This window comes from Perca fluviatilis, chromosome 12 (genome assembly GCF_010015445.1).
Source record: "Perca fluviatilis chromosome 12, GENO_Pfluv_1.0, whole genome shotgun sequence".
Lineage (NCBI taxonomy): Eukaryota > Metazoa > Chordata > Actinopteri > Perciformes > Percidae > Perca > Perca fluviatilis.
In genome coordinates, this window is record NC_053123.1 from 17,787,952 (window position 1) to 17,807,143 (window position 19,192).

Below are 19,192 nucleotides of genomic sequence, written 5' to 3' on the forward strand. Positions count from 1 at the left end.
CACTGATATGGGGCAGCAGGTAAGCACAATAGCTGTTGTTCCATATTCAGAGGGGCCTCACCGGGATCCATCTCTCTGGAGGACACTGTTGTGAATAATATAATAGACAGTGTTTACAGTGGGGATGTAAAGTGAGTGCGTTGGTGCATCACACACCCCAGCACACTTCAGCTGAGCCCTGTAAATGAGCTAACAGAGGAGCAGAAGATGTAAAGTTTCACACTATTCTACAAAAAGCTCTGGGACAGCTCAGTGGCAAAGACAGTCAAAGATGACCATCATATGATGAAGACATTTGGCTATTTTATTATTATTATTATTATTATTATTATTTTTTTTTTTATTTCTTAAATAGTGACATTTAATAGTTTAAATAAAGGCTGCAACTAACTTTTTTTTCATTGTCGATTAATCTGGCAGTTATTTTCTTAATTAACTGATGAATCGATTAAAGTAAAAGAGTTTGTCACAAAGACACAAAGATGATGTCTTCAAATTGCTTGTTTTGTCCGACCAGTCTTAAACTCAAAGTATTTCAGTATACTAAGATGTAAAACACAGAAAAGCAGATAATCCTCACAATTGTCAAGGTGGAAACAGAGAATGCTAAGATTTGTTTGAAACTTAAACAATTCATTGATAATGGAAATAGTCATTTGTTGTTTTAGGTCCAGTCACATGTTGGCTAACTTGTGCCTGTGGAGCATAGTGACAGGAGTTGTTTGGCTATTAGCTAAACTTATTTTTTTTTCACTATAGTAGTACAACTGAAACTGAACACCCAATCAATTTGAGAAAACATTTTGCTTTAGTTAGACCATCATTTTTCTGTTGTTAATAACTTCTGGTCCTAACAGGACAAACATTGGTAACAACAAATAGGTAGGATGGTTTTCTAACTTATTTCATTTATTTTCCCCCAATGGTTTATTTTGGCATTGTTATGCTTTCTTCTCATTTTAAATCCCACTTGACAGTTCTTTGTGGAAAACTTTAATTGCAGATACACCTCTGGCCTATTTTTTTTTAACACAAGGGTATTCTGTCTCCATTCTTGAATTCCCACCCAGATCAAATGCAATCCTTCATCGGCCAGTTTCCCTGACACTTTCGTTTTATCCTCTGAATTCATCTTTACATGCTGCAGACAGACATATATTGTTTCAGATCAATAAATAACCATATAATTGAATACTGCTGCATCCCAAATGAAGCCCTCATTTACCAAGCTTCGGTAAACAGACTGGATTCTTTGCCTATCTAACGCTGACATTTCAGAATTCAAACACATTCAGGGCAGTGTCAGTGCACAGAGCTTCTGTATCCCACTTAGGCTCCTCTTTTCAATATGGAACTATCTCCACCCAATAAATTATTCTGGGCATCTCCAAAGTCATTACACATTTATTTTGATCTCGCATCATAATTCACAGCTTGGCGCACAATGCATTTTCTCAAAATGCATGGTAATTCCTTGGTGCAGAGCAAAGTTATGATTCATTTATACAGGAGTGACAGCATAATGTGGAGACGTCAAAATCCATTAAACTGTTCAATGTCTTGGGGTTTATTTTTAGATCCAATTGAGATTTAACTGATGGTGAAAAATATACAGTCAGGTGTGTTTACCTCACCTTTAGAGAGAATGTGTTATGGTTCCAATTAATTTGTTATTCCTGTCACTAAAGCCATTGTCTATGTCAAAACTGTCACAGCGCTTTGGGCTTTGTTTTCTGGAGAATGGCATTTAATTTCACCGTATACTTTCATAACTATACTCATTTATGAGGTGTGCATTTTATTTAGAGCCACTTAAAGTAAATACATGCTGATTTGATTGCTCATCACAATGGCAGACTGCAAAATTGCTGGCTGCCGCCTTGACCACTGAGGTGGTTAAATGATCATCCACAGTTTAAAAGACATTCAATTATCTTATGGATGCCTCCAGAGATGGGTGCTGAGAGGAGGGTTCTGCAGTCTGAGTGGATGCTAAATTGCATTACTGTGAAGATAATACTACAATTTAACATTGTTACCTTAACCTATACTTTCCAATGTAAAACGGTATACAGGCTTATACTGTGCTGTGGCACTGCACACCCATATTTTCCATTAGAATACATGTCAGGGACATGACAGGAAATATTTGGGTAGATTTGTTTTTCCAAAATGTTCAGTAAAAGTGTAATTTAATTATTAGTTTATTAATTACTTTTTTTACTATATGCGGTATTTCATTATATATATAATATATAATATAATATATATTAATAAATTAAATTTAACTTTGTTGCCCACCTATGCATACCTGTCTGCACAAATGTAATTGAGCGGTGACTGTAAACTACACAGTGCTATGGTTCCTTTGTATGTGAGCCCACAAGTGCACTGAGCATGGCTAGCTGCTCACTGTCTGAGATGGGGAAAGGCAGGCAGGAGGGATTTTTTTCTTTCTTCTACAAGGATTTTTTTGTGTGCAGTTATGGTCCATCATTATTAAATGTCTCTTGTTGGATGGGAGAGGTGCTTTATCAAAAACAGCCATTCATCAGGCGCTGTGCAAGACAGCCCACATCTGACCTCTGCGGCAATAATGCCGCATCAAGTAGGCCAACTACCTAGTTTAGCGGCAGAGCAGGGAGCAGGGGCCGGCTCCAAGATTAAGTGCGCTGTTTCAGGTTTTCATTCCCAGGGGCTCTGCTGGCTGATGTTGTATTGATTGCAAAAGTTTACCAGTAAGTATCACAAACAACAATAGCCAGGTCAACGATTGGTGATGCCTGAACCGCTATTCCCCGGCGGGGGGCTACACGTTCAGGGCTAAAGCACTGCCATCATCATAGCTGTGTGCAGGGTGCAGAGAGGGCTCTTTGGAGCTGCTGGAAGAGAAGTGCACTGGCTGTTCCTACTGACATTTAGGAAAGCGATATGTCAGTGCGAAATGAGCGAGCGTGAGATAATTATAAGCCTTTGCATTATAAAAGGCTGCATCGACAAACTGTCGGATTGGCCTTCCACAGAGGAACCTGGACCTGTTACTGTAGGTACTCCTGCATAGGCTACTCCTTATCCCATTTAATGGTTTGGTCATTTTTTCAACATCCACAGTAAAGACCTGTCTTTCTACACACATATGTGACAGATCCATAATTGGGCAAATTATACACAGTATAGCCTATTTCCAAACAACTCACTTTCCATGTTTATGATAGCATGTCCAAGAAAGGAAGTGTTACCAATAAGCAATATTTTCTAGAGGGAAACTGCAGTGCTGAAAAGGCTGAGCAGTAAAGAACACGATTCACCCTAAGGCCATCTCCGGCAGGCTGAATGATGGTGCATCCTTGGCCCTGCATGGAGGACAGCACACAACCCTCCATCACAGTGCCACCGGACCATTACCCAGGGACTGCAACGGCCAGGCGCACCAAGCAGGCCTCCTCCACTGCCCCATGAAGCTAATCATGTGATTTGATGCAATGACAGAGTAATGACACAGATTGGTGGTGTGTTCAGCATCCCCCTGCTGGAGACTACAGAGGAGGTGGTGAACACACGAGGCTGCCTGAGCCAGAGCAAGAGCCAGAGATATCATATTACACAGCAAGTTGCAGAAGATATCCAAGTACTCTCACAAGTGAAATCAAGATTAATAGTGCTGCTGAGGGATTCTTTTATGTCCTTGAGTAACTATATTTCACTTAATGAGGGACATTAGCCATAATAAAACTACTCAGAAGTACAAGCCGTTAATTAATGCCTCCACATTACCAGTGAATGGAATAACTGAGTTGTAGGACCCATTGGACCAAATATTAAAGGTGCAATCTGTGGGCTCATAATTTCCACTGCTCGGTGCCAATTCATCATTTCAGCCACTAAGATATATCCTGGTACTAAATCTCTAAACCAGTATTGTGACATGTTGATTACTGTACTGCACATCATTCCTTATTAGACTCATTGTGTCTTCAGCAAGGTTTTAAATCACTGTATTTGTTTACCTCTTAGTATTATGAGTGGTATCACTGAACGTAATTACTGCCAGGCTGCTTTTAAAGCCCCAGTGTGTAACGTTTGTAGTTGTTCATTATCAAAATCTGTATTGCCCTTCACAAACTTGTCCTTTTCCATGAATATTGACCACCACCATCAATTTCAAGTATTTGCACTTGCATGAACTGGGGTAGATGCTCCATAATGATGCGCCATCTTGAAATACGTTAGCCGGTAAGGGCATTGACATATATATAATGGACCAATAGACCCCGTGGCTCTGGACGGAGACCAGTGAATATTAGAAGCACTTTTCCGGTGATGGCCAGCTTTACTGCGCAGCGTCCAACTGACAGAGACAACGTAAATGTGACGTGAGCAACATGTCTGAAAGTTGTAAGTCTTCTGGTAGCTGTGCCAAGAGAAATCTCAATCATTCCCAATCTTACAGAGACAGAGAGCGTAGGTATATGTAAGGAGATAACATAGGCACAGGCTAATTATTGATCACTAACATGCTAGTTAACATTAGTAATTATAAGCGCTAAATGCTAACGAGACGTAAACTGCCTGCGAGCTTCTCCTGTACTATACGGTAATTCCTCTACTATGCGACAGTAAGTCACGTGGTTATGACACAATCGTTAGCCTATTTTTACAAAAACGTCTGCTACGGAGCCATAACGTGAGGTACAAGGTAATGGAGCCTTTTATACATTGTCGTGTTTCTTTAGAAATAAACAATGGACAAATAGAGTCTTTAAACACTTCAGATGTAGTTATTCGCTGTCAAAGTGGCGCCAAAATGTATGCTAGTCAGTGAAATGCTAGCGGGAGGTGATCTCTTTGTAGCGTCAAAAAGGCGCCATAGGAGGTTCGAGTTCTGAAGCGAAGCTTACCCCCTTGGGTAAGGGACATACAGGCTATACTGCTCCGCCTTTCGCATTTTCGACTCACAGCTGCTGATAATGGGTATCGTCGCTTCCCAGCCCGGCAAGTTTGAAGACGAAAACATGGAGGACCACACGTATTCAAAATCCAAATTTTAGGAACAGGAGTCTTCTTCTTCGCCCAGAAAAAGAAAACGGATATTGAAAAGAGCAAGAGAATGGAAAAAGAGTGAACACTGGAGCTGCTTTTCTTTCTCTCTCCTTTCTGTCGGGTGGCACGCGTGCCTGCTCGTGGTGTCCACGCCACTCTCCCACATTAATGCATGGATGTATTAAGAGAATGTATGAACTCCAACAATGACAGCTGATAGACGGCCTTTTGTACACCTTCGCTTTTTGAAGCGTGAAGGCTACCGTAGTTGCAATACTGCGGGGAGAGAGAGTTGATTGCGATATATGATCTCAACGCTAGATGGGAGTAATTCTTACACAATGTAGCTTTAAGATATGGAGGTCTGTGTATGAACTTCATAGTAAATAATCTCAACAGTTAAATTATCTCCTAAACCAGTTTTATTCTAGTTTAGTCTTATTGTGTTTGTTCCTGCATCAGGGGTTCTAAAAATGACTTCCAGATCTTTACCAACCTCAACACCAAAGAAATACATCTCACTAACCTCCCTCTAAGAGCACCTTTATCTGGGCTATAATCCTGGCTGTAATGTGCCCTCGTTAGGAAAGCGCTGCTGGCCCACACCAGTAGCAACACGGGAAAGGCCTCAGGCACCACTGGAATTAATTACAGACAAAAGCGATGGTGTTTGCAATTGTCATGCCAAATTTATCACTAGCCACTTAATGTGCCTCATCTGAACTGATCCACACTAGCTGAATTGCCCCAGGGCATCTATTCTTCCTCTTCGTGGGATGGGGTTGTAGTGTGTGTGTGTGTGTGTGTGTGTGTGTGTGTGTGTGTGTGTGTGTGTGTGTGTGTGTGTGTGTACAGGGCAGTCTGCATCTGCAAGGGGCCTGCCTAAGTCCTGGGCTCGAGGCAGTGTGTGCTAACAATGCCCCCAGCAAATATAGAGTGTGGAAGTCTATAACAAATGTTAACACCCCCCCATTCTCTATCCACCCAGCTACGTCTCCAGAGAGAGGTTCAAAGCCAATCTTGACATCTTTAATTCTGTCATTTTTGTGATGATAATCCTTGATGTGCTTGGATGTGGTGTCAGTGGTAATTTGTTCCACGTCAAAGTACATCTCTACACAGGCTTGTGGCTAACAAAAATCCTTAGATCAATGAAGAAGTCTTACTATATTGCATCAATAAATACAAAAATATAGAACACACTTTAAAGTAGGGCTGCAACTAACAATTTGCTGATAATTTTCTCAATTAATCAGTCTATAAAATGTCAGAAAATAGTGGAAGATGTCCATCTCAATTTTCAAGAGCCCAATGTCAGGTCTTAAAATTGCTTGTTTTGTCTGACTAACAATCCAAAAAAGGATATTCAGTTTAATATCACAGAATGTATATATATACACATTTAAAAACCTGAAATGTTGGGCATTTAATAAAATGTTCTGTCAGTCAACTAATCGATTACCCGACTTATCATTTCACCAAGTTTGTTAATATTATAAATATGAGTTAGAATATTTTTTCCACTCAAGGTGAAATACAGTGGGCATCATTTATCCATTTTCCTTAATCCTGTCATTTATATAGCAGTTTATATCAAAAGGACAAAGGCTGTCCCAAATGCACACTTACACATAAGCCACCATTATCTTTCTGCTTGTGCAGCTGAAAACCTAATACCTTAGTTCAATAATAATGCAGAGGGGACAGTTCATTGGTAGCCCAGTGGTACAACAGAATAATAGCTCCAGAGGAGTCCTGCCTCTTTAAAACAAATATGCAGGTGCTTCAGTTCAACAGCAAAATATTGTATCCACAAGTGCATAATGTGTCATCAACACCGATCGGTTATCAATTAAAGCAAAATCATCTCATTATATTAATGAATGGCCTCAGCTAGTAATAGCCTGTCTTATTGATGTTTAAACAAGGTAAGAACAAACTCCCTTACACAGAACCGGGATCTACAGTATCAGCAGCTGAGAACAGATTTGCAAGGAAGAAGAAAACAAAAAAAAAGGAAAAGAAAAGAGAAACTGAAGGACACAACAGGCTACTCTCAGAGGGACTGCATTTATTCCAGCAATTGTCATGCAAGACTTGTTGTAAGTAATAATGTGGCCTTTAATGACGGAATGATGGACCTGCCAAACACTGCCTCTGCCATATACTGTCTGCATGTCCCCGCCATCCGCTGCTCACATACCCATCTGGGACATATTAGCATATCCTCGTCAATTCACAGCCCACTTTAACATAATCCATATTTGTTGGGTAAAGTCCAACAGCAAGCCTCCCGTACAGCGGTCATATGATGCTATGACACACTTCAAGAGCCTGGCCCACATAAAGCATGCTTGGGCAGCTAAGCAATTCAGAAATGCAAAAGAGCAGGGCATAACGTTCCCTACCTTGTACCTAGAGGGACAAATCCCTTTTGGCCAGACATCTCCAGACTGTTACCTTGGTATTGGCACAACAGTACTTGTGATTTTTATTCTAAGTGTTAAGGAAAGAGGAGGAAAAGAACAAAAAAAACGTCTGCTGTCATGGCTGGCAGTCAGTGTGTAGAATGCATTAAGTTGCTGAGGCATGTATGTATGCTTCACCTATCAGGGAATAATGCCATATTTTGATACACATTTGCGTGGTAAATATTCTCACTCTTTAAAAAAAGTGGTGGACTGCAGCGAATCCAAGCTTAAAATAACCATGAACTAATCTGTCATTTAAAGGAAATGTAAATAATGTAAATTCTTTTTTTTTTTGTACTAACACTGGGCTGCTGTCTATGTGTAATATGGCTCATTACAGTATTATGTAATGTATACATATTTATGTAGGTATACACCTGCATCTACGTTAAGAAATTGCTAATATAAATGAAGTGAGATAAATACAGTCATGGTAAAAGAGGTCATGTTTACTCTTGAATGCACATGGATAATAACTGACTTAGTGAGTCATCCCTTAAGAGCAGGACAATCATTTCAGAGACGGGAAATACATCTTGAATGTCCTGACATTTATTGATACTGTAATGTGAGTGTAGATTTTATTGAGTACAGACCCTGGAAAACAGTTTAAGTAAAAATATACCTCAATTTGAAGCAAGGAGGGGTAGAGGTTGTAGAAATAAAAAAATAAAAAATAAACATCTTACTGATATTAATTCTCCACATTCGTATGGTTCATTGATGCAATTCTTTGAAGGTCTTTGCAGTAAAGACATTCAGCAGAATTCCTTCACCCACTTGAAAGCAATACCTGTCATGAACCATCATCACAAAAGCCTTCTGAGATATAATCTCAGAGAACTTTTAACCCAGGAATTTCAAACCCTCCTGTCAAAAAGAAAGCAGAGATCTTGGGATCATGACACTCAGTCAGCAGCAGTCACACAGCTCTGGGCCGGGTGCTTCTCAAGTGCTGGACTGTCTGGCAGCCAGCAGGGCCAGAGGCTGAATTTCACATAGCTTAGTTATATATTAGTCCAGCGGATTCCACTTACTGTACGGCAGTGTACATGAAACTATGTATGAATACATCAAGGCTCGCTGCATGCTGTTTTTCATCAAATAAAAAAAAAAAAAACGTTGGGAGGGTAAACAGAGTGAAGCAAATCATAAACAACACGAAGGCTATAAATATTTTAGCCATGTCAGTTGTCAGACCCACCTATAGCGTTCAGGCCAGAGACACCTAGTTATGGCTGGTTCTAACTGAGGTTGACTTATGATAATGAGATTCAATCACAGCACGAGCTACTGTTTGTATACAGGACACCTCTTTCATTTGACTAAGTTGATGAAGTTTCTAGTTTACTTCCTTCCTACCTTTAAAGAAGAAAATCTGTTACACATGACTTCAAATATACGCAAAATTACACAAAGACCAATTTGATTTGTTCTCCAGAGAGGTCAGTGAGGGATCCTGCAGTTCACACATCCCCCTTGACTAAAACCCCCAATGAAGCTGCGAGCGGGACGCTTCTCCTAAGGATGTCATGCTGCATGTCATCAGCCTGGTTAAATTGCACTGCCAGTGGGTAAGCAGCAGGGGTCACATGAGGCTCAGTGTGGACTGCAACATGTAACGCATGGCAGACCACAGTCTGAAAGCTGGCCAGTAATGACTCCAAAACATCCCGATAAAGATTGAGGAGCAGCTGTTTTAATCTAAAACAACTTGTCTCAATGCACATGCACACAAAATGAAAACCAGGCCTTCTAAAGCTCTGCAGCAAAACCGTATAAAGCACTGTAAGGTTTAGGATGTGTGTACTACAGAAATCAATACGTCAATACTGTGTCAATAGAATTTATCTATAATAGGGCAGTTGTTTGGGGGATGGTTTTTAAGTGTAAGTGTATCAGGTTGAAGGAAAATGTCTGTTTTGGGAGCGAGTCCAAGCATTTGCCCTTGTAAACACAAAGCCCACATGTGACTGGGAGAGGCCTCAGTTGGGCAGACAGCAGAGGGAGTTAACAAAGCTAATTAGGAGAGGCTGACATGTTAAAGTGAGCTGCGGCTCGGGAGTCAGCTCTATCACATATGTTTCCTTTGTGGCGGGTGAAGTGGCTCCTTTGTTTGTGAATTGATGGCGTTTCGCTCCGCCGTCCCTTTGGGTAGAGGCACTGACCTGCGGAGGCCCCGACAGTGAGAGGAGGCTCTTTCTCTGTCTCCCCAATGCCTGCTGCTCCAGCTGTCCCACTCCCTCCCAAAACTAAACCTTCCCAGAGCCGTGGATGCACAGCGAAATGGGCAACACCTGTAAAAGAGCAACTACCCCCTCAGCCCAGGCACCTCAAAGCAGCCTGCCCACCTGCTACTGAGCTCTCTGGGCCCTGCAGCTTAAACGCTCATTTTGTGCCTCTCAGCACGGGACTTATTGATATAAATAGCTGTGCACAAAGTGCACACTCTGTTTTCTCTTGGTCTGATGCAGTAGGTGTGTATGTGATTATATTCAATGGCAGTCTCTTTCAGGTGGGGATGAAATATGAGCAGTTTGGACACTGGGTAAATGACAATCTCTGCTAGATTCACTGAAAATCATTATAGCACAATTGACATATATCGAAATGGACAACATGATTCTGGCACCCGTCTTAAACAAGGATTCAATATCTAATATGTAGAAACAATACACTCTGTAATAAACATTACAGATACTGCAATAGATTTAATGATGACCTTACCATTTGTCTTGATATAGCTTGTCCTTCCTCAGTGGTGAAACGTAAGGTATGTCCTTGAACAAGCCACTGCATGGATATAATGAAAAAGGCAAAATATAAAGTCCATATAGTGCAAGCCATCACCTTGTTATTATGTGTTAATTACAATTTGAATACATAAACAGCCTATTTATGATTAACTCAATGAGATTTACTTTGTATTTGAATCAGATACAAAACAGCAGAAAAAAAATCTAATTGTACAACATCTCAAAGCACAGACTTTAAAGTCTTAACTTTTCCTTTGGGGCCACAAACAAAGTTTGTAAAAAGTCTATCTCTTTTATGCACCTAAACCTGCATGGCAACAGATTAATCCTCACCCATTAAGATGGCAAGACAATTTGTGGAGTAGTTGAGTGTAAATAAATACGTTGAGGAGGAGATAATACATTAGGCTGCTGACCGGGCTATTCCATTACAGCAGCACATTTGTTTCCATACATGGAGGAAGCCATTCAGTGGATGGCATCTTTCCTTCATGAGATGAAAGTGGAATCTTGCCTCTGAGAGGAAAATAAGGACATCAGGACTCCCCAACATTAACTTTCATCACAAAAGTCATCTCACCCACCAGGAATAGTGGCTCTCTCCAGCTCGCTCATAAAAAGGAAAAGATATGATACACAACCTTCAGTTTAAGAGGTAACAATAGTTTTGTCTCCATTAGGTGTTGTAAAACAACAGCAACAAGATGTGCATCTGGTGCCTCACTATTTCTGAAACATGGCTGTAAAACACTAGCCTGCAATCATTCTCCAGCAACACAAAACAACCCTAAAAAAAAACGTATATTATTAAATATTTTAGATGTTTTATATGCATCTTTTAAATTTACAAGCTTTTTTACTATTCCACGTGGTAGTTCTGCTAGAAGAAAAGAGGCAGTACGAGCCAAGTGGCTGCATTGATCTTGCAGTAATTGATCTGATGGTTCCTTGTGATAATTGACAATTATCCCTGATTACCAGACAGGGGCTTAAAATCAGTCTAAGAAAATGACCTGCATTATGGGATGTTGTACAATGGCTGAACAAAGATAAATCAATACACCTCAGAAAACGGCTTAGAAAACAAGACAAAAGAGTGTCACACTAAACCACATGCTGCTGTGCCTCAAACAATCCCTCAGATACAGTATACTACTACACATGGGCGCCTGGTTAAGCTTTAAAATGGGGGAGCAAACCTGGAAAGATACATAATTGCCGGGAAATTGTAATTTAAAATAAATTCCCTGCATTTCTACAGCACCTAACCTCTTGGATTAAGTCAAGAAACGGCCACCTGCAGTCTAGATTAGTTAGATTGAGGGTGCTATGAAAACCAAGAATGAGTATATATATAATGTAATCCAATGTTAAGTGACGGTAAACTCATAAAAAGGTGAGTAAACCTACTGTATGTTGCATTTGAAAACAGTGGGTAAACTGTGTTTATGTGCGTTTACCCTCCACTACGTCCCAAATTATAAAATCAACAAGGCTAATGCAAAATATTAATAGCCACGTTACACTTAAAAGAGCCAACTCTTTGATTAGGCTCCTTCGAGAACTAGGCTTGTGCCGATTGGCGATCAGGTCGTATATCGACGATTGAAGGAATGATCGGCGATTGGTTTTTCCTACGCATATATTAAAGTGATTTTAACTTACTTACTATCAGAACTATAATTTCTATAATCTGCGCCCTACTGCTTATTTTCTTGTCGAGCTGTAAGTCCGCCCTCTGAGCCATGTTAATCAACACGAGTGACGAGTCAATTTTAAATCCTTAACGTTAATTACAAAGCAGTTTTCTGTCTCTTTTCTATGGATCTGACACCTGATGGGCTGTGTTTCTTTTCGACAGCCGTCACCCAGCCTCCCTGACTTCCCGGCAGCTTCGCCTCCAACACGACAAAAAAGTACAGTTATTACATGTTCAATTATCACATTAGGAGGCAGAGGAATAGTTAAATTTGACGGGCAGATCAACAGAGAGACGGAGAGTGAGTGAAGCAATTGCTAACTGCTAAACTTAAGTAGCTAACAGAGCTAATAGCGTGTAAACATCTGTGGGATTAGCGAGAAAGTCACAAAAAGGAGATTGCTATGAGTAAATGCTTGAATAAACTAGTGTAACATTAAGTTTAAATGTAAAATGGATAATTAGCCTCTGTAAAGAAGAATATCATGTCAGCAGGAGGCAGGACAGCCGAGCTGGTGTAGTTTCATTGATGAAAGTGAAAGCCGCTCTGCATATCCATAATATGTTATGTCCAATCACGTGTTAAATGTAGCCTGTCAGACTGGCGATCTCGAGTAACCACGATTGGATGATTTGAAAATATTAGAGATCGGCCAAGCCTATCGCGAATGTCCCTTCTCCAAATCCTGCCGATCAGCGAGCTACATTAGGTGGACTGGCTGGTAAAGCTAGCTAAGGTTGACTAATAGATCAGTTCGGCATTTCGGCGACAGTACAATCCTACTTTTAGCTCATTCAATTAAGCAAAATAGCTGTTTGTAAACAGTCAGACTCCTGTGTGGATTGTGATTAACAACCAAAGCATGCTGTGGCAAACAATCAGTGATGGATTTGACTGAACCAACTCAAAAGTCCAAAAATGTGTAATGTTTTTATTACTTGTTTTTTCAGTTGCTGAAAATATCAAAAATGATTACTGATATAAACACCTGATTGCGGGGACTGTATGATAAGTTTATATTTTAAAAAGACAAAAGTCTTGCTCCCCCTAATTGAATAATGGGGATGCATTTGCTACACTTGCTCCATTTATGCCTATGCTACTACATATACTACTCTAATATTACAAGAAGCTAAAATTAATCAATGAATCATTTAAGAGAAGGAAATAAGCTAATATAATTAGTTGCAAACTGCGTGTGTGCATGCTGCAAACCTGCACACGTCTGCATCTTTGTATGTGCCCATATTAAGCATGTGTTTGTGTGCAGCTATATGTCTATATTTCTCTGTTACTATGTGTCTGACCTCAGCTGATTGGTCCTCTTGATTTAACCAGACAGATGCAACTCATTGCAGCTTAATAAATATAGGGGCCCAGGGGAGCTCCGCTAAACAGTTCTATTAAGTTGGAAACATGTCAGCCAATAAAAAGCAGCCTGACCCCGGGAAAGGTCAACTGTGACACGCATGTTTACTCCGGAAAACAACCCGAGGCTGGAAGGTCTTGTTTTATCGGATGTCTTCAAAAGAGAGAGAGAGTGTCTGGCTGCCCAGTTGTTGGTTTTACGTGATTTGGGGTCTTTGAACACAGGAAAGCACTGTGTTGTCACAGAGACAGATCCACAAGGTTATGCTGTGTATTCCTCGATAGATACTGTAGATAGATAGATGGATGGATGGATGGATGGATGGATGGATGGATGGATGGATGGATGGATGGATGGATGGATGGATGGATGGATGGATGGATGGATGGATGGATGGATGGATGGATGGATAGATAGATAGATAGATAGATAGATAGATAGATAGATAGATAGATAGATAGAGACACTGAGTATGTTTAATTTAACACTACTGTAATGTTTGAGGTAGTGCGTGGTATTATTTTGTAAGTTGTTCCTATTATTTTGCCCTACCCTGTGCGTACATAAATGTACATGAAGTATATATAGTGTGCAAAACAAGAATTTGAGAAAGAAAGAAACAAACAAAGATAAAAAGAAAGAAATATGGTAAAAAATGTTGAGAGTGTGTGTGTGTGTGTGTGTGTGTGTGTGTGTGTGTGTGTGTGTGTGTGTGTGTGTGTGTGTGTGTGTGTCACACTACCTGTGACATGAGTGTAAAATGGACTTGGCTGCACTGAAACAACCTTACTCGTAATTTTTGGCACTTGAAGAGGCACCGGGCACAAAGACCCCCCCTGCTGCGGCAACACACTGAACCCTGTCGCTCAGGAACAGCCGAGGTGAGAGGGCCCTGCTTCTTTTCTTCACTAATCTGCCTCTACAATGTTTAATCAGCACATCAAAACATTGAGGGAGAGGAATTCCCGTGCTTGGTGAGCATATTAGGGATGCAGTCACAGCGTTAACTAGCATTGATGAACTGTTTGCTTATGCAGTAATAATTAACTTCCATTACATTACTTTGTGTGATTACTTTCTTAATTGCCTGAATTATGCATCAATTTAATATCTAATAACCAGTCTCAGACATTAGACACTGTTCAGACACAAATTGCATGTAGTTTCCGAGCTTTAATTAAACACACTAGAATAAATGAAACGATGTAGGATGGATGTCTTGCAGTGATTTCCTGGGTGCTTAAATATGCTATTTATTATAAAAGCATATAAAATTCACTTTCTCCTCAGGAAAGCAAACCACAAGATGCCAATTATAGTATGCAAGTTGCTTTGCCATGGCTTTTTCAGAATCTGGACTAATAAATTTGTTGAGTGGGACTCATTGTTATATTATGCAAATACATTACCATGCCATTTTTTAAGTTTCAAATTCTGTGTGCAGAGCAAAACATGTCCCCAAAGATGATTTTAATTATATAGCAGAATGGGCTCTTGTTTTGCATTGTTATTGTCCTCTAGTTAGGAACCGGTGAGCTGGGACAATAAATAAGAGTCTCTGCAGATATTCAAATTATTTTTCATATCACTTAAATGCAACATATCTGGTGCATATTATCTGCATGAAATATGGTCATGTGCTTTCTGGTTGAAGCTTACAGCCATAGAGCAATTATAGGGATGTTATTTTAGACATGTCGTGGGTCGGCGCATCAGTGTGAAGAAAAGCCTTCTACCCAAACTAAATTACTTTGCTCATCTCTTGCAATGTAATGCAAAAAATAAACATTTTAAAATTAGGACCATCTTTCTCAATTGGACCCTTCGTGGTACCTGATTTAAATTTGATTTACAGGTAGTGAAGCAACTGTATGTCATATGAACAGAATATAATTAAAAAGCCAACCCATGGAAGCACCAGGTCATTCAATGAATTGATATTAACTTTTAGTACTCTTGTATCATCATTTTACCCTCACTCAAAAAGTGACATATCCACTTAAAGAGAAAAATGAACCCTATTTTCCTCATCAGCAGTAGTCTGGCAAACATACATGTAACAGAAAAGCAGCACGCACATACTTCTCTTTAAAACAGCAGGTAAAACCCTTTAACATGATGTGATTAAAAACTATATTTTACATGAATTATTATAAAAAAAAGTATGTACAAATTTAAATTAAAGCAAATCAATGAAAAAGTCACTTTGTGGGAATCTTCATCTATGGCTGAAATAAAAATGTATTTAACTGATCTAAACTCATGCAAATCCTTGTGACTGGTGTTAGGTCTGGCAGCATCGTTAGTCTGCTTTTTAAATGATCTCCAGAGCTGGTGAGCTGCTGGCAATGCAAGGTTAGACAGAAAATGATGGCAGCACGCGGATGCTTCACAGACCTCATGATAGTTTCCGTCTGTCATTATTTACGTCTGACTAGTCGCGTCATGTCAGCTACCTAGAGAGACACTTTTAATGTGAACCCCCCTCCGTACTCCTATTGCTTTTCACAAGCAGTGTAGTATACCATTATTTCTTTGCTTCAGTACCTTTAGGTGAAGCTCGCCCTCCCATCAGCCAGAATCAAACACAGATCCTCTGCTTGATATTATACATGTCCATCTTCTTACAGAGCTGGCAGTGAAGCTACATACCACAATGAGAAAGGCACTTCTGTATCTCATTTGACTAATTAAATAAAAAGGGGAAAAAAACATTGGGTGATGTGGTGCTTGGGGATTTAAAATCAGGATCTCAGAAGATTTTGGAGGGCACAGCTGCAGCGGCAGCTCCATAATGAATATCTGAAAATGTTTTCATAGTTACCTTTAAACTGTATGCTGCTGTATAATTTGTAGTCATTAGCTAATACAGTATGTTCTCTTGAACAGCCCAGTACACTATAGGATGTTATGGGTTATTAAGACTTATCAACTAATGAAACACAGAAAGTAAAACCAAAAGGCTTTTCTTATGAGTTCTCTCTCACAATATACAAATTTAACAGTTACCCTCAAGCTCGATAGGACGGCCATTTATCACAGCACTACCCATGAATCAAGTCACGTTGTAAAATCGATCATTGATTCACCTTATTCCCTTGTTTTTCCATCTGAGCCACATAATGATCATTAAACTGACCACAGCATGTCCAAAAAATGGATTTATAATACACTGAGCTCAGCCTCAAACAGCACAAGAATGGTATCATGAGGAAAAGATGACGCAGATATAGTATACAAAAAAGGACATTTCTTTACCGTATCTTACAACTGTAACACTCCTTCCTGCAGCTTTTACAGTACATTTGGGCTGTGGAGCAAGAAACCACGGGCCCAAGACCTCTTGGCTAGAGTCCATCTCTATGCTTTGTGCACGTGATTCCAGCCTAGATGAGCATGCTGTAATGGGGCTGCTTAGCCCCATCATGACCCAATGAGTGCCGTCTGTAGAGTGGATGTGCTTGGTGTGTGTGTGTGTGTGTGTGTGTGTGTGTGTGTGTGTGTGAGTGTTCCCAGCAGGGAGACAGTGCCTTATGAAGGTCACAACTGCAGCAGTCTGGGGCTCTCTAAGTGAACCCAGGAGAGGATAACAAGACACATCTAACGCTCTTTCTTTGTGCTCTCACAGCCACTGATCCACCTGAGAATATTACAAGCTAAAACACAGTTAGCACAAAGCAAAGCTGTGGATGCAATCTCTAGATGGCGTGAAAAATATACATCAAGTTCTTCATGAAAATGAAGTTTCCAATTACTATGCAGAATTATTATCTCAGTATCTTTTCAAACATCATTCTTGACCCAAAATGAGAAATGTAGTGTTTTGCGAAGCAATTCTTGTATAGCCGAGTCTACCAAAATGGAAAAATGAAAAATACCATTTGCCTCAAGGGAATTTCAGTTCAACCACAGTGTGTGACAGTATTGCCCTGTGTTATGGCCGCCTAATGGACAATGTAGCATTAATTCAGCTTCAGATGAACAGGCAGGACAGCAGAATCAAAAATGAGGAGGGGGCCCTAGGTGTATGAATTATGCATATTACATTACCATAACCCTACAATACACTGTGCAACAAAACAATGCAGTGAAAATTGGGCTTTGACTGAGATATTGAACAATTTCCTACATGGTTCTTGCCTACCTTATAAGTGAAAAGGTATTAAACTTTCTCAATAACGGCAGAACCCATATACATTTGTGTTCACATTTAGTCCCGTGAACAAAACGCTATGTAAACAAGTCAGGGATAATTGAAAAGAAAGTCTCCTGACTGCTTTCCCAGGAACCTATCATTCAGGTAGATGGCAGGTGAGAAATTACTTTTTCTATTGATTTTCCTTAAAACATCAAAGGCAGACAAATGAAATGGAGCAATTTACTTTGTCGAGCTCTGAAATGGTATTCAAGCAAAACATGTCAGAAACTATTATCTGCAATCATGTTGCTCTTATTAATCCTGAGGAAAACGAATAAATGAAAATGCACATAGGGATTTACTGGGCTACACACATTTTCAGTTTGTATAAGGCCACAAACAGTGGCGAGGGACACATGCAGTCGCATAGAGTAAATAAAATTTAAAATTAAAGTGTAACTTTTAAACAAAGTTTTTACACAAACATTTGAGAATTGGTTTCTAGTTACAAGTGATTAAAAAATTTGTTGTATCCAATATATATCTTAGGACACTACAATAAAATCATTCCTCTATTTCATTGGCAGGAGATTGAGTAGACTGTAGATTTTTTTGGAAGACCAACATCGAACTATCACACATTCAGGATTTTGAAACATATCAACTTAATTTTTTCATCTCATCAAAATCACTTCTCCTAGTCTCATAGACTCACAAAAATGAAAAACTACAACTTAGCTTTTCATTTCCCATGTGGAGTGCTGAGACCAGGTCTCTGATTTGATATGACTCCTGTAAAGGAGACAGCCTTTAGTTGCAGCAAACACTTTCAGTATTGCTGTTTAAAACAGCATGTGGTATTGGTAACTGCGTCTGTTCAAGCCTTGTAATCATTACCTGGCATCTTATTGCCTCTATGGCTTTTAAAGCTCTTGTCTCACCCCCAGAAAACAGGGAGTTATAGCTGATCTTTTATTAAAACTTTAAGAGAGCCACCACCTCCGGAGGGGGCGGAGGAGGAGTGGGACAAATTAGTGTTGACAGTAGACACTTAAAGCAGGAAAATCACAGGCCCACTGGGAGGCAGGAGCCACATGGGGCTCCCCGCCTGTGTAAAGAACACTCCAGATTTCACTTGAGATGCAGTCGCCTTTTAACAGGGCAGGGGGAATGTCAACAGACCCTCTTGAATGAACCAATAAAGCCACTAAAAGGAGAGGATTAACCAGCTGATATCAGGGACAGCGGTTTGTTTTGAATGCAGCCCAGCCCCCCCCACCCCATTGGAGCATGGCCTGAACAAACTGGGTGGAACATTTCCTTTGATAAGCATGCTGCTACTCTGCCACAATCGTGTAGTTAATTGTACTAATACTTGATTGTGGTCACGGCAGAGTTAAGCGTGTAATTCTATTCTGACTTTACTACTACTGGATTGGATGGAGTATAAAAACATTACTTTGTATTAATTTGTAAATGACACAAATTGAATTGCTTTCTCCTGATCTCAACTTTTGACGTAAAAGGAGCTGTCTCCCTCTTAACTCGGTACCACTCGGTATGGTAGTTTCTCTATTATTGCTTTTACTGCCCATTTATCAGAGAGCACTGCTGTTCGTAAGTGAGGCTACACAACATGAAACAGTAATTACAAGACATCAGGGGCTTTCAATCTCCTCTTAATTTCCCAGCAGCTGTGATGAAAAACCCTTAGTCCA

The 19,192-nt window shown here is 40.0% G+C and overlaps 1 long non-coding RNA gene across 3 annotated transcripts in view; it reads right to left on the reverse strand.

Annotated features, from left to right (window-relative positions):
• Positions 1-19,192, reverse strand: part of LOC120569506 — an 85,204-nt gene that overhangs the window by 50,668 nt on the left and 15,344 nt on the right. For all 3 annotated transcript variants that reach the window (XR_005640878.1, XR_005640876.1, XR_005640877.1), the window contains exon 3: positions 10,239-10,304. This is a non-coding gene — a long non-coding RNA (uncharacterized LOC120569506). The remainder of the gene's footprint in view (positions 1-10,238; positions 10,305-19,192) is intronic.